Source organism: Eublepharis macularius, chromosome 8 (assembly GCF_028583425.1).
Source record: "Eublepharis macularius isolate TG4126 chromosome 8, MPM_Emac_v1.0, whole genome shotgun sequence".
In the NCBI taxonomy this organism is placed as follows: Eukaryota; Metazoa; Chordata; class Lepidosauria; order Squamata; family Eublepharidae; genus Eublepharis; species Eublepharis macularius.
Window position 1 is genome coordinate 80,508,580 of NC_072797.1, and position 12,421 is coordinate 80,521,000.

A 12,421-nucleotide genomic window follows, 5' to 3' on the forward strand; every position below is an offset into this window, starting at 1 on the left:
CCAGATCATGTCAATTCTTGATAGTGTAAAATGTCTTGCAGAGTAAAATGTATATTGTCTATTTTTAGGATTTTGTCTCCTCCATACATCTTCCAGACTTTCTTGTTCCTTAATCGCAAAGAACGATTTTGGCAAAAGTCCTCTTTTTTTTGTGCACTTTTAGATTTCTTGTCTTCTTCCAAGTTTGTAACTCCATTGAAGTCACCTGCCAGAATTATTTGATCATAGGTCAGTTCGTCTAATTGTTTCTGTAAATCCTTGAAAAAAATTTCTTTTGCCCCATTAGGCGCGTAAATTCCAATCACCAAAGTCTTCTTAGAGTTCCAAATTATTTCCACTGCTATATATCTGGCTTCTGTATCGCTTAGAACTAATTTTGGCTGCAGTTCTTCCTTTATATACAATACAACTCCTCTCTTCTTCTTTTTGGAAGCTGCTGCAAATTCATTTCCAAGTTTTGCAAGTTTCAAATATTTTACATCCTGCTTTTTGATATGTCTCTCTTGCAAGCACACTATGTTACATTTTTGTTTTAAAAGCCAGTGGAAAATAGTCTTACATTTAAAAGGTGAATTTAGTCCATTTACATTCCAAGATATAATTTTACACTCCATGATCAAATTTTAGCTCTTTTTGGTAAGTCTTTTTCATTGTCCTTAATAAACGTTTCCATCTCCTGGCCAGATCTGATGTTTCTCCTTGCTCCACCAAATTTGAAAGCCAGTCCTTCAGGTATTTCCCATCTGTATCTGATTTTCAAATCCTTTAACATCTGGACCAACTCTCTGTACTTTTCCCTCTCCAACAACACTGATCTGGGCAGTTCTTTCATGATTCTCACCACTTTCCCATCAACTTCTAATGGATCCTGAAATTGTTTACTCACGATTGACTCTCTTGTATTTCTAGTTGTAAATTGCACAATCATATCTCTTGGTAGCTTCTTTTGAGCCGCAAATTTTGAATTAATTCTGTATGCCACGTCCAGAAGCGCTGCTATCTCCTCTTCTTCTTTACCCAGGTAACCCGCCAAAATTTCTGTAATCTGCTCTTGGACTGATTTTTCCAAAACTTCCAGAATTCCATGAAATCTAAGTTGTTTTTCCATTTGTTTACATTCAACTACGGCCATTCTTCCCTTCACTCCTCTCATCTCCATTCTCTGCACATCTGCCAAAGTGTCAGCCGCATTTTCTACTGCATTAACTCTCTGCTGTGTAACTTGCAAGTCTTTTTGAACTTGATCCATGTTCTTAGTTAGTTCTGCCATCTCCGATTTAAGTGCCTCCTTAAAATCTTTCAAATTTTTCGCCATCTCTTGCATCATATCTTTAAGCTCTTTATTTCCTTCCGAAACTTTTTTGTCTAAATTTTCCAGCGCCGTTTGCCATTCCTTCTTCGACATCGTGGGGCTAGCTCTACTTCGCTCCCACGAGTCTGCTCTTTTCCTTAACTCCATGGCGCTACTTTATTATTTTCTTTTGTTTTTAAAAGTCCAGATTTAGGTTGTTTTTCTAAAAACTAGTATTTACACAGTCCAAAATGTCAGGCATCTTTTCTCTATGGTTTTATTTTGAGGCAACCGCCCTTACTCTTATCAAAGATGGCCTACTTCCGTTTTCCTTGAAGTCGCAGCTTTACCCTACTTCAAAATGGCGATGTTCCACTTCCGTTGTTTACAAGCCGCTTCTCACCAGTCTCTTTATGGTTCTGACGCACTTCCTGTTCCTCTCCGTTTCACAGCAGTTCTCGCGATGTTAAAACTTTCTCACAGTCCGCTATCTCTTCCTAGCCACAGGTATGTAAACAATAATCGTTTTTCCGCGCTAACTTCTTTTTACAATGTCCCTTTTTAAAAATTTATTTGCCGGAGTTTTCTCAGTTATATATCAATTCTCTCGCGGTTTTCTAATTCTCTTTGTCACTTTATTTCTTATTGTAATCTGTCCCATATTGAGAGAGAGCAATCTTTACCTTCTTAAATGTTTCTCTTGGGTTGTAGTCGCTGCTTCGATTATCCAATCGATTCAGGTTCCCTTCTTGGTTTGCTGAAGCTTGGGCATGTAGGTCTTATGCCAAAAATTGACTCCAGAGCCGCTGCAGAGATCTTGGCTACCTTTCTTCGGGTGGGACCTCAAGGGTGGACGGGGGCTCGTTGTGTAGAACCCCCCTCACACCCGAGATCAACGCGCCCTCAGGTTCTTGAGCGTACTTGCCTGTTCTCCACCTGAGAACAGGGGGTTATGGGCAGTTTGCGCCCCTCCAGCCCCTACAAACAGCGGCACGGACAGCTCAGCTCCCTGAGCTGCGTTAGACCTTCATGAATCCCAAACTGGAAGTCCACAAACTCCCAGAAGTCCACAAACTCTTGTTGGTGTCTAAGATGCTACAGGATGCAAATCCTGCTGTTCTGCTGCAGACCAACATGGCTACCTACCTGAAAAGATCTCAGTTGTATGACAAAATGTTTATTACTTTATTTTATTCATTTTTCAGATTTTTCTGTGAACCTGGGGTTTTCCCCAGGCTTGTAGAAAAATATCTAACATGTTGTAGCTGGCCCCATTCTCTTGGTTTTTGCGGACTGGATTCACAATTAGATAAATGATGACGCCTCAGTTTTACCAATCCCTTGTACTTTGTTTCTGTTAAAAGGTTGTGATTTTTCGATTTTTCAGAAAGTTATCTAAAATCTGCTGTAAATATTCTGCATTGACAAGAATGTATTGCACTACACTATACAGGATTTCTGATGTTTCAAGGATTATGTTTGATTCATGCTTGACACAGCTGTTTCTTCTTTTTTACCAGTGGAAGACAGCTTGTGGTCAAGCCAGATTGCAAATGTTCATCTGAAAGTAGAAGCATGAGTCTATTTTTGAATATGTTTTCAACATTTCCCCTCTCTGTGACAAATTGAATGGGTTTAGTAATGTTGTTGGTGTGGAGGCGTTGCTGTATTTTCATTTTACAGGTTATGCCTAGCAGCAAACAGTTTACAACACAGGAAAAGCAAAACAAAAGTAATACATTTTAGACATGCCTGAACATATCTAAACTGTATTTGCATCTGTTTTCTAAAAACAAGCAAACAAACAAAAAACTAAAAAAAAAACAAGGTACCTCTACTTATACTGTCGATTAGCATCTTAGTAGAAATTCTTTTTGTTAATTCAGCTATTCCTCCATTTTCTCATTTAGTTTTCTTACAATGATTCGTTAATCCTTTGTACGCACAGTGTTAGAACATACAGTCATAAGATCAACTGTCATTGGAGTTACAATGTGAGAGACAATATTCTAAACCATAGTTTCAAAGATGCAGCCAGTGAACCCTTTTCACTACACCCTCAAAAGCCCAGGGCTGCCAAGAGCCACTATGGGTCCCTGAACAAAAATTCCATCTGGACACTTCCATATGAAGAAGAAGAAGAAGAAGAAGAAGAAGAAGAAGAAGAAGAATATACTGTCAAGTTGCAGCCAATTCATAGTGACCCCAGCCATGGAGTGTTCAAGGCAAGAGATGGGTAGAAGTGGTTTGGCATTGCCTTCCTCTTTGTAGCAGCTCCTCCCATCTAAAACACATGTCATAACAAAACAAATCACTTGGCTTTCTGATGCTGAGAACGGAATAATAATTTCAATAAAATACACGGTAACAACCCACCCACCCTGCCGCCAGCCCCCAAACCAAACCAAATAGGAGCAAGCAGAATCAGGAAGATTCTCCAGCCAAGGGCCTAGCCAGAACACGCAAGCACTCTGTCAGTTAAACATAGGCAAGGCACAAGTTACCTGAGAATAGGCCCCATTGAATAAAATGAGACAGCAATCTCTCAAAAAGTACTAAACAAAAAAAATACTTTAAAATATTCCTACTAACCCAAAACAAAAAAGCAAACTCACAGCAAATAAAGATGCTTAAAGAGGGAAGAAACGTCAGGGAGATGTGAAAAGATGGCTTTATCCTACAGGGAGAGGTGTCAGGTGAGCTAAGTCACCATATACTGGTATCTTCCTGCACCTGCCCTAAATACAGAAAGAGATTCTGGCCCCAGATGCTGAAATCGAACTAGCCGCAGCTCCCTTCTTTTCCCCTCCTGCTGCTGCTGCTGCCTCCATAAAGAGAAAAAAAAGAAAGCAGAGGCAGGGGCAGATTGCCCTAGAAATAATTTCCTGTTTTAATGTATCAGTTAAAAGAGACAGTACTGAAATAGAAAAACCAATCATTTGACTCGATATAATACAGGTCTGTATGGACAATTGAGGGTGGGGGAGTATGGTCACATCCTCTGTTGCAGTGTATTTAAAGAGACAGAGCAGTTGTCTGACCTGCAGCCCTAGCATAAATAAACTCTACACTGATTCAAGTTTACAAGCTATAAGATCTGTACTTTGATATGTAATATCCTTTCATAAGGATTCTAAGATAAAGGGAACTAAATTTTCCTTATCTTCTATAACCTTTTTAGTCACTGTTGTGTCATGTAATATATAGAGGCCTTATTTTAAAACAGGGTAGTGATGGTGGGTAAAGCTCATTTGCTTATCTTGAATGAAATCTCTTAAGGCATCATTTTAAAACCTTCAGAATTGTTGAGTGAGGAGATGCAAACCCAGTATCTGGGTAAAAGCTGGAAGACTACATTCTCTGTCTCTAAAATTTACGTAAAGAACACAAGGCTGTTTGTTCTCACTGATCTTTGTTAAGTAATACCAACTGAAGAAAATCTTACAAATAATCACACGTTATTTAACATCCCTGGACCTATCTAAAATTATTCATTTTTATTACGTCTGAAGAAAGAAAGAAAAAATGCACCAAACCAAAGAATGAGGGAAGGGGCGGGGGAAAGAAGAAAGAGGAGAAAAATTCTCAAGCTACTGAAGATGACAGGGCAGCACCCAGACTTTTGGCGTGGTGGTGAAATGAGGACTTCAGCCTTTTGAGGTCAAGATTGAAGTCCAGTAGCACTTTAGAGACCAACTATATTCCCAGGGTATTAGCCTTCAAGAGTCAAAGCTCCCTTTGAGTTCAGTAGAGCTTTCGCTTCCTCTCAAAGAACTGCAGGTGTCCTGTAAGTGGTGATTTAGGAGACTGCCTCAGGTAGGGCTGCCAGTCCCCCCATGAGGGCAAGTGATTTTCCGCTCCTAACCTCCACCCCCTGCCACCACTTACCTGACCGGTGAGGGGAAAGGCATGGGGAATGGACCCAGGAGCTCTGGAAATTACTCCCGTGCATTCCAGAGCGTTCTTTGTCACACTGGGAATAACATCATTCCCGGCATGACAAAGGAAATGAAGGCCCCTGTGTGGGGCTATTTTGCTTGAACAAGGAGTGCAGCACCCAAAACTCCCCCATCCCTTGGTTTTAAGGCAGAAGGACCTGTCAACCCTAGCTCCAGGGCCACTGAACTCAGGAGGAGCCTCCCTGAGCAAAAGCCATTCTGAACTTCCTTCTGTTCAGGGCAAGAAGGAGCAAGACTCTGAAGAAGCCAGGGAAAAGGCTGGGATGACCAGCAAATCCTACCATCATGTGACTCAGTTGCTGTTAATCAGGATTCTGCTTGGGACTCTTTGTCTGCTTGCTTGCATTTACACCCTGTTTTATCCCGGGGCTCAGTCTCCCCAATCCCAACCCCACAAAATCCTGACTGTAATCAAGGAGAAGAGGGCTGTAAATTAGGCAGTGTGGAATTAAGGCATACTGGGTGGCAATGGGCCCATGTTAGCCTCAACCTCATTGCAGTCATGGAAAGCTTCCTTTAAAAAAACACACATACACACACACACTGCAAAAAAAGTGGCAAAGACAGACTCAAGAAGGCAGTCTGTCCTATTTGCTTAGTGGTTGTTTTTAATAATATAATATTAATAATATTTGATTTATATACTGCCCTTCATAACAACTTAATGCCCACTCAGAGCGGTTTACAAAGTATGTCATTATTATCCCCACAACAAAACACCCTGTGAGGTAGGTGGGGCTAAGAGCTCCTAGAAGCTGTGACAGACCCAAGGTCACCCAGCTGGCTTCAAGTGGTGGAGTGGGGAATCAAACCAAGTTCTCCAAATTAGAGAACCACGCTCTTAACCACTACACCAAACTGGCTCTTTTCTTATCCAAGTAAACTTCTGAGTACCAGTGCTGGGAAGCCACATAAAGGGAAGCCCATAGCCTCTACGCCTTCTGGGGGAATGGTTTGGCCACTGTATGAAACAGGATATGGTATTAGGTAGACCACTGCTCTGATGCAGCAGGGATCTTCTTATATTCACTATATTTATCTCAGAAATTATTTTTAGACTCAGCTATACTTGCAGCCAGTTTATTAGCATGCTATGGTGTAAGCCCTATAACTCCATTTGTTTATATCTGAGATGAAAGAGGGGAAGAAAATACCTACAAAGGCATGAGAACTCTGACTGATAAGTATAACTCAATACCAGAGGATTTCCTGTGATAGTTCATCTCAATAGGACTTTGTGCAGATACCACCCTGCAGTTGTGCTAAACCAACAGCTGCCCACACACACGCTTTCTCTATGGAAGCCCTCACCTTATGGAATGCTCTGCTTGAGGAGGTCAGTAAAGCTCCCAGTCTCCTGGCTTTCCATAAACTATGCAAAACTGAATTATTCAGGAGGGCTTTCTACCCAGCTTATAGGGTTGTGTCATAAGAAATAGCTCAGGGAGATGCATTGATAGGATCAAGGACTATATGCAACACAATTGGGGTTGTGGGTCCTTGGGGGGCAGGCTCCACCTCTTGTACATCAGCCATCCTTCTGGTCTTATGCTGGCTTCCCCTGGGGGGCCTGGTGGTGTCACCCTTGTCCTTGCCCTGGTGCCCTTGAGGCTGATGCTGTGGGCACACAGCCTCTCGATCTGCTGCCTGTTCCATCACTCAGGCCTCCTCCTTCCCTCTTGAGCTTGCTTGCTCTGATCCCACATTCACTCCTTTCCTCCCCCAATATCCTCAGTTCTCCACTACACCTTCTGCCCCCTGAGCCTCCCTTATATCCCTCCCTCCATTCCCAACTCCACCGCCTCCCAGGTTCTCTCCCAGGACATGGACCAACCTCCATGGCCAAGGAGGAGCCAAGGAGCAGGGTCAAGGAGCGAGTTTCTCCTTAGGGAATGGGTCAGAGAGGCCTCACCCTGTGCTCCTGACCCTCCTCAGTCTCCTGGGCATTGGGCCCAGGACAGCACTGCCCGGGGCCAGTGACCCACACGGGGCTGGGGAGCTGTGACAGATCCCCCAGCCTTATCTGGCTGACACCCTTCGATGCCACCCCTTGTGAATGGTTCTGCTAGCTTAGGACGGTTCTGATTTGGGATCTCACAGCTCCTGTCACCACTTGTGAAGTATTCACTGTTTGAGGGACCCTTCTGACAGGGAATAGAAATAGGGACCACTTACACTCCGGCTCAGGTGTGTTGTAGACCTCTTCTCATGAGGCTAGAACTCAGGTGGGAAGCGGGTTTACTCTCTGGACAGAATGGAATCCTCCTCCGCTCTCACAGACACAAACTGGAACTAGAATGTCACTTTGTTGCACCAGCACCTCCTCAAACTCTGCCACTTAGTCTGACAGGCTGAGAGCTGGTTCCCCTCAGGGCGTATAAGATAGGTAGGAATCATCAAACCGGACTCATATGGTTAACAGAACAAATTAACTTTACTGAAGCACATTTTATCTTCCTCCTGCACAGCCTTAAACGGTTAAACGTTCCAGATACCTCATTAACTAGTCCTCCTCAGAGAACTCTCTAAACACATCTGCCTTCTCTGGTTGCTAGCCCTCCACTTTCTTTTTCAGAGTCTCCCTTAACTGCCAAAACTCCCAACCCACTCTTCTAAACGGTCTTAACTGCCCTTTACTTTTTTTTTTTTAACTGCCCTTTACTGCCACTCTCTCTCAACATTCTATTCAGGACCAGTCACTCAAACAGGGCCTGTCCGTCACAGGAGCCATCACTGTTAAGTATCTGGCCCCTGTTGGGGTCATGTGCCCGTGCCTCAGGGCAGCACCACTCCCCTTCCGAGCTGGGAGGAGGGAGCCAGCTTGGCTTCTGAGCTGCTCACCACCATGTCTCCCCTTCTGGTGTCCCTCCTGATGGCTCCCATTGCCGCCTGATTGCTATTTCTTGCTAGCCCTCTTGCCTCACCTCTGCTGTGGCTGGGCTGGCCATCTTCTGAGCAGGCTCACCCAACCTCCTCTACCACCTGTCGGCCCTTCCCTGGTGAGTCAGGATCTCTGCTGGGGCTGGGCAGGCAGTCACAGTGACTGGACGGTTTCCCTGCACTGCTGCGAGCTCTGGGTATGTGGGGGAGTGATGTTGGGCGGAATCTGGGGAGGCATCCCCAAACAGGGGTACTGTCTGCTGATGCAAATATGCACCTATTAGGGAGTTTCCAAATTGCTAAACATGCCATGCTTGCTTCAGAAACATTTCATCACTATGCTCGGCTCGGCTTTATGCTAGTCTTCAAATTTTCTGTTAACATACCCTATTGTATCTTTTTCAGTGAATGTCCTTGTATTTTGCTCAGTGAATGTTTTAGCTGTAGATTAAATTGTATTTCACTTGCACTGTATAATCTGCCTTGGATCCCAGTGAGAAAAGTGGTCTATAAACAAACAAACAAATAAATAAATGTTGAGGTGGGGGCAAACACCAACCAGAGGAAATGCTAGTGGCTTGAATGCCAACATGACTGGGAAGCCGTGTGCCTTCACACTCGAAGGCACACACTTCAGATAGGTAGGGGGCAAGCTAAGGACTTTGAAAATATCTGTCATATAGGCAGGCTTGGATTTTTTTATCTGGATGTTTGCCTTAATACTTAATATAACTGCCAGTGTGCATTTGTCTGGGACATATTTGATTTATTGCACATTTAGATAGATATTCTTGGATCATGTTTCCTAAAATGTGAGTTTAACAAGAGGGAGATATGTGTGGCATTCCTTAATATTAGCTTTAGGTACTCATTGCCAATTAATCCTACTAAATTAATCTGACTACATAAGAACCATCAAAAGCTTCCAAAGTGTTTCTGCTTCTTATATTTAATTACAGAATAGTAATTTTGGTGTCAGTCTGTGTGCAAATGTGGCTTCCAACCACTCACTGTGGCAGGAGAACAGGAGTGCAAAATACCAGTGTTGCCATTGGGCTTCAACTCCTGATCCTTTGATCTGAAAAAAAAGAAATTAAGCACAAAGCAGGGGTGAGGATTTCCTCAAAAAGACAGCATTTTCCGTCATCTCAGTAGCAGAAGACACCTTTCAAAATTGGAAATTCTTTCAGTGGCACTGAATTATCATTCCTCTAATAACAAAGTAGGTGGCACATACCAGTCACTAAAGCTGGAAAACACGTGGCCGTCTACAAGCAAGAAGGCACTCCACAAACCTAAGCAAATTCCTAGGTATGTTTAAGCTGACAAGTGTTAGGTTGCCTCCCTTCAACCTAATTGGGGCAGGAGGCTGCAGTCTCATTGCCCATATTACAGAGGATCATCTCTCAAATGGAGGATAGATTCAACTATATGCTATCTATCCTTTTCCCATGACAAGAAAGGCAAAGGAGATTGTATTGAGTTTAATAGTGTAGTGGGGCAAATTCCCTCACCGTTGTCTCTCCACAAATACAGCATCCTAAATTAAATATAATAGCCATCTAAAAATCACTCTTATGGAAACGATGTGGGCTTCAGATCCTTCTGACAGAAAATGTCATGAGGTGTGTTAAATAGCTCTTATAGTCATGACTAGGGGTGTGCACCGGCGAAATATTCGGTTTTCCCGCTTTGGGTTCCTGTTTCGGAATAACCCAAAATTGCTTTGGTATGCTTCATAATGATTATCAGAATTGCTTCAGTATGCTTCGTAATGATTCAGAGCATGCTGAAGTGAGACCCCCCCGAGCCCCCCTTCCCCCAACCCCACTTATCTTTCCCGAAGTCTGGAGCAGGTGCTTTCGCTGCCGCAGTGGTCAGCAGGAAGGCCACAGCTGGTGCCTCCACCGTAGCCGGTGCCGCTTCAGCCTCCACAGCGGCTAGCAGGACGGCACGGAAGGCTGCAGCCAGTACCTCTGCTGCCTGAGCTGTCACTTCAGCCATCGCGGTGGCCAGCAGGGTGGCGGGGAAGGCCACAGCCAGTGTCTCCGCTGCTGCTTCCGCTGCTGCCCGCACCACCGCTTCCACCACCACCATAATGTCCCAGGTAAGTGGGGTGTTGGTGGGAGGGAGGCCAATGAAAAGGCCACAAAGCTTCCCAAAGTGACCTGAATTGCTTTGGGAAGATTTGATTTGGTATTTTTTTAATGGGCCCATCATATATTGGGCCCATCCATATATTGTCAAAGGCTTTCACAGCCGGAGAACGATGGTTGTTGTGGATTTTCTGGGCTGTATAGCTGTGGTCTTGGCATTGTAGTTCCTGACGTTTCGCCAGCAGCTGTGACTGGCATCTTCAGAGGTGTAGCACCAAAAGACAGAGATCTCTCAGTGTCACAGTGTGGAGGTAGGCAGGTAATTTATATCTACTCAGGAAGGTGGATTTGGGCTGAGTCAACCTGTAAGAGTTTCCCAGGGAGTGGAATGCTAATGAAGGGAGGCTTCACTGTATCGTGAGGAGGTTCTTTTGCATATGGATTGGGGCTTGATATGCTAATCTTCTCTGCAGGGCTATTGTAGGGTATAGAGTATTTTGTTAGCCTGGTGTTTTTCATGACTGAAAACCATGCTCTATTCATTCTTAAAGTCTCTTCTTTCCTGTTGAAATTGTGCTTATGCTTATGAATTTCAATGGCTTCCATGTGCAATCTGACGAAGTAGTTGGAAGTGTTGTCCAGTATTTTAGTGTCCTGGAATAGGATACTGTGTCCTGTTTGAGTTAGGCTATGTTCAGCCACTGCTGATTTTTCCGGATGGCCAAGTCTGCAGTGTCTTTCTTGTTCTTTTATTCTTGTCTGGATGCTACGCTGTGTGGTCCCAATGTAAATTTGTCCACAGCTGCAGGGTATGCGGTATACTCCTGCAGAGGTGAGGGGGTCTCTATTGTCTTTTGCTGATCGTAGCATCTGTTGTATTTTTCTGGTGGGTCTGAATACTGTTTGTAAGTTGTGCTTTTTCATAAGCTTTCCCATCTGATCAGTGATTCCTTTGATATATGGCAAAAACACTTTTCCTGTAGGAGACTGTTTTTCCTTAGTTGTTTGATTTATCCTTGGTTTAATCGCTCTTCTGATTTCATTTCTGGAGTAGCTATTTGCTTGAAGTGCGTGGTTTAGATGATTAGTTTCCTCGTTGAGAAAGTGCGGTTCACATATCCGTCTTGCACGGTCCACTAATGTTTTTATTATGCCTCTTTTCTGTTGGGGGTGGTGATTGGAGTTTTTGTGTAAGTACCGATCCGTGTGAGTTGGTTTCCTGTAGACCTTGTGATCTAACTGAAAGTTTGCAGAGGTGCTACACCTCTGAAGATGCCAGTCACAGCTGCTGGTAAAATGTCAGAAACTACAATGCTAAGACCATGGCTATACAGCCCGGAAAATCCACAACCACCATATTGGCTCCAATTTGGAAATACTGAATCTTTACGAATCGGGCCCAGTTTGGTTTTTTCCCCGAACCAGGAACCTGAAGCGCACACCCTAGTATTGTCGCACACCCTAGTCATGATTACATTTAATCAAGTACTACCAAGAGATAGATTTAACATACGAATGCACAGGTAGGTGCATTTGTGTCAGGATTTGGATGTCTTTGTGCAATCCTGTATCTTTTTAATCCACTGACTTCAATGGATTTAGAAGGAGATAATTCTGCTTAGAATTTCACTTTCCCATTTCTTAAGGTACCTTTTATAGCCACTAGAGCTTGACTGATATGCCACGAAACTACAAAAATAGTTCAGGCTTATCTAGATACGCCTCAGTGAACTGTTATCAGTGAGGAAATTCTAATTTAGTAGCTAAAAATTTAAGGATAACAATAGTGAAAAATATTTACAACTAGCTATCAAAAGTAAAAGACAGGTTTGAGAACAGTCTTAATTTATTATGAGCTTAATTCTTTTGAGTTGTAGGGCTGTTCTGAGAAATACTTCTCTTTCCTTCTGTCTCTGCCTTCCAGATATTTCTGAAGTATGCATCAAGGATCCACCAAGCATGAGAATATTCTTGTTGTTTCTGTTTTTCACATATTAAAATATATATAAACATACTACTCTGTGTATTTCTAAAAATTTTCAGTGTTGTAAGAGAGCAGTGTGGTTTTTTTGTGTTACTGCACTTTAATAATAGTGACAAAATAACAAACTTTGAGGAAATTAAATTGACATAAATGAAAAAGGAGTCTCAGACAGAGTGTTTTTTAAAAAAAAATCATGAAGGAAGGCAGTCTT

The 12,421-nt window shown here is 43.1% G+C and overlaps 1 protein-coding gene across 1 annotated transcript in view; it reads left to right on the forward strand.

The window, feature by feature from the left end:
* Positions 1-12,421, forward strand: part of MEGF10 (multiple EGF like domains 10) — a 222,265-nt gene that overhangs the window by 141,317 nt on the left and 68,527 nt on the right. The window lies entirely within an intron of this gene.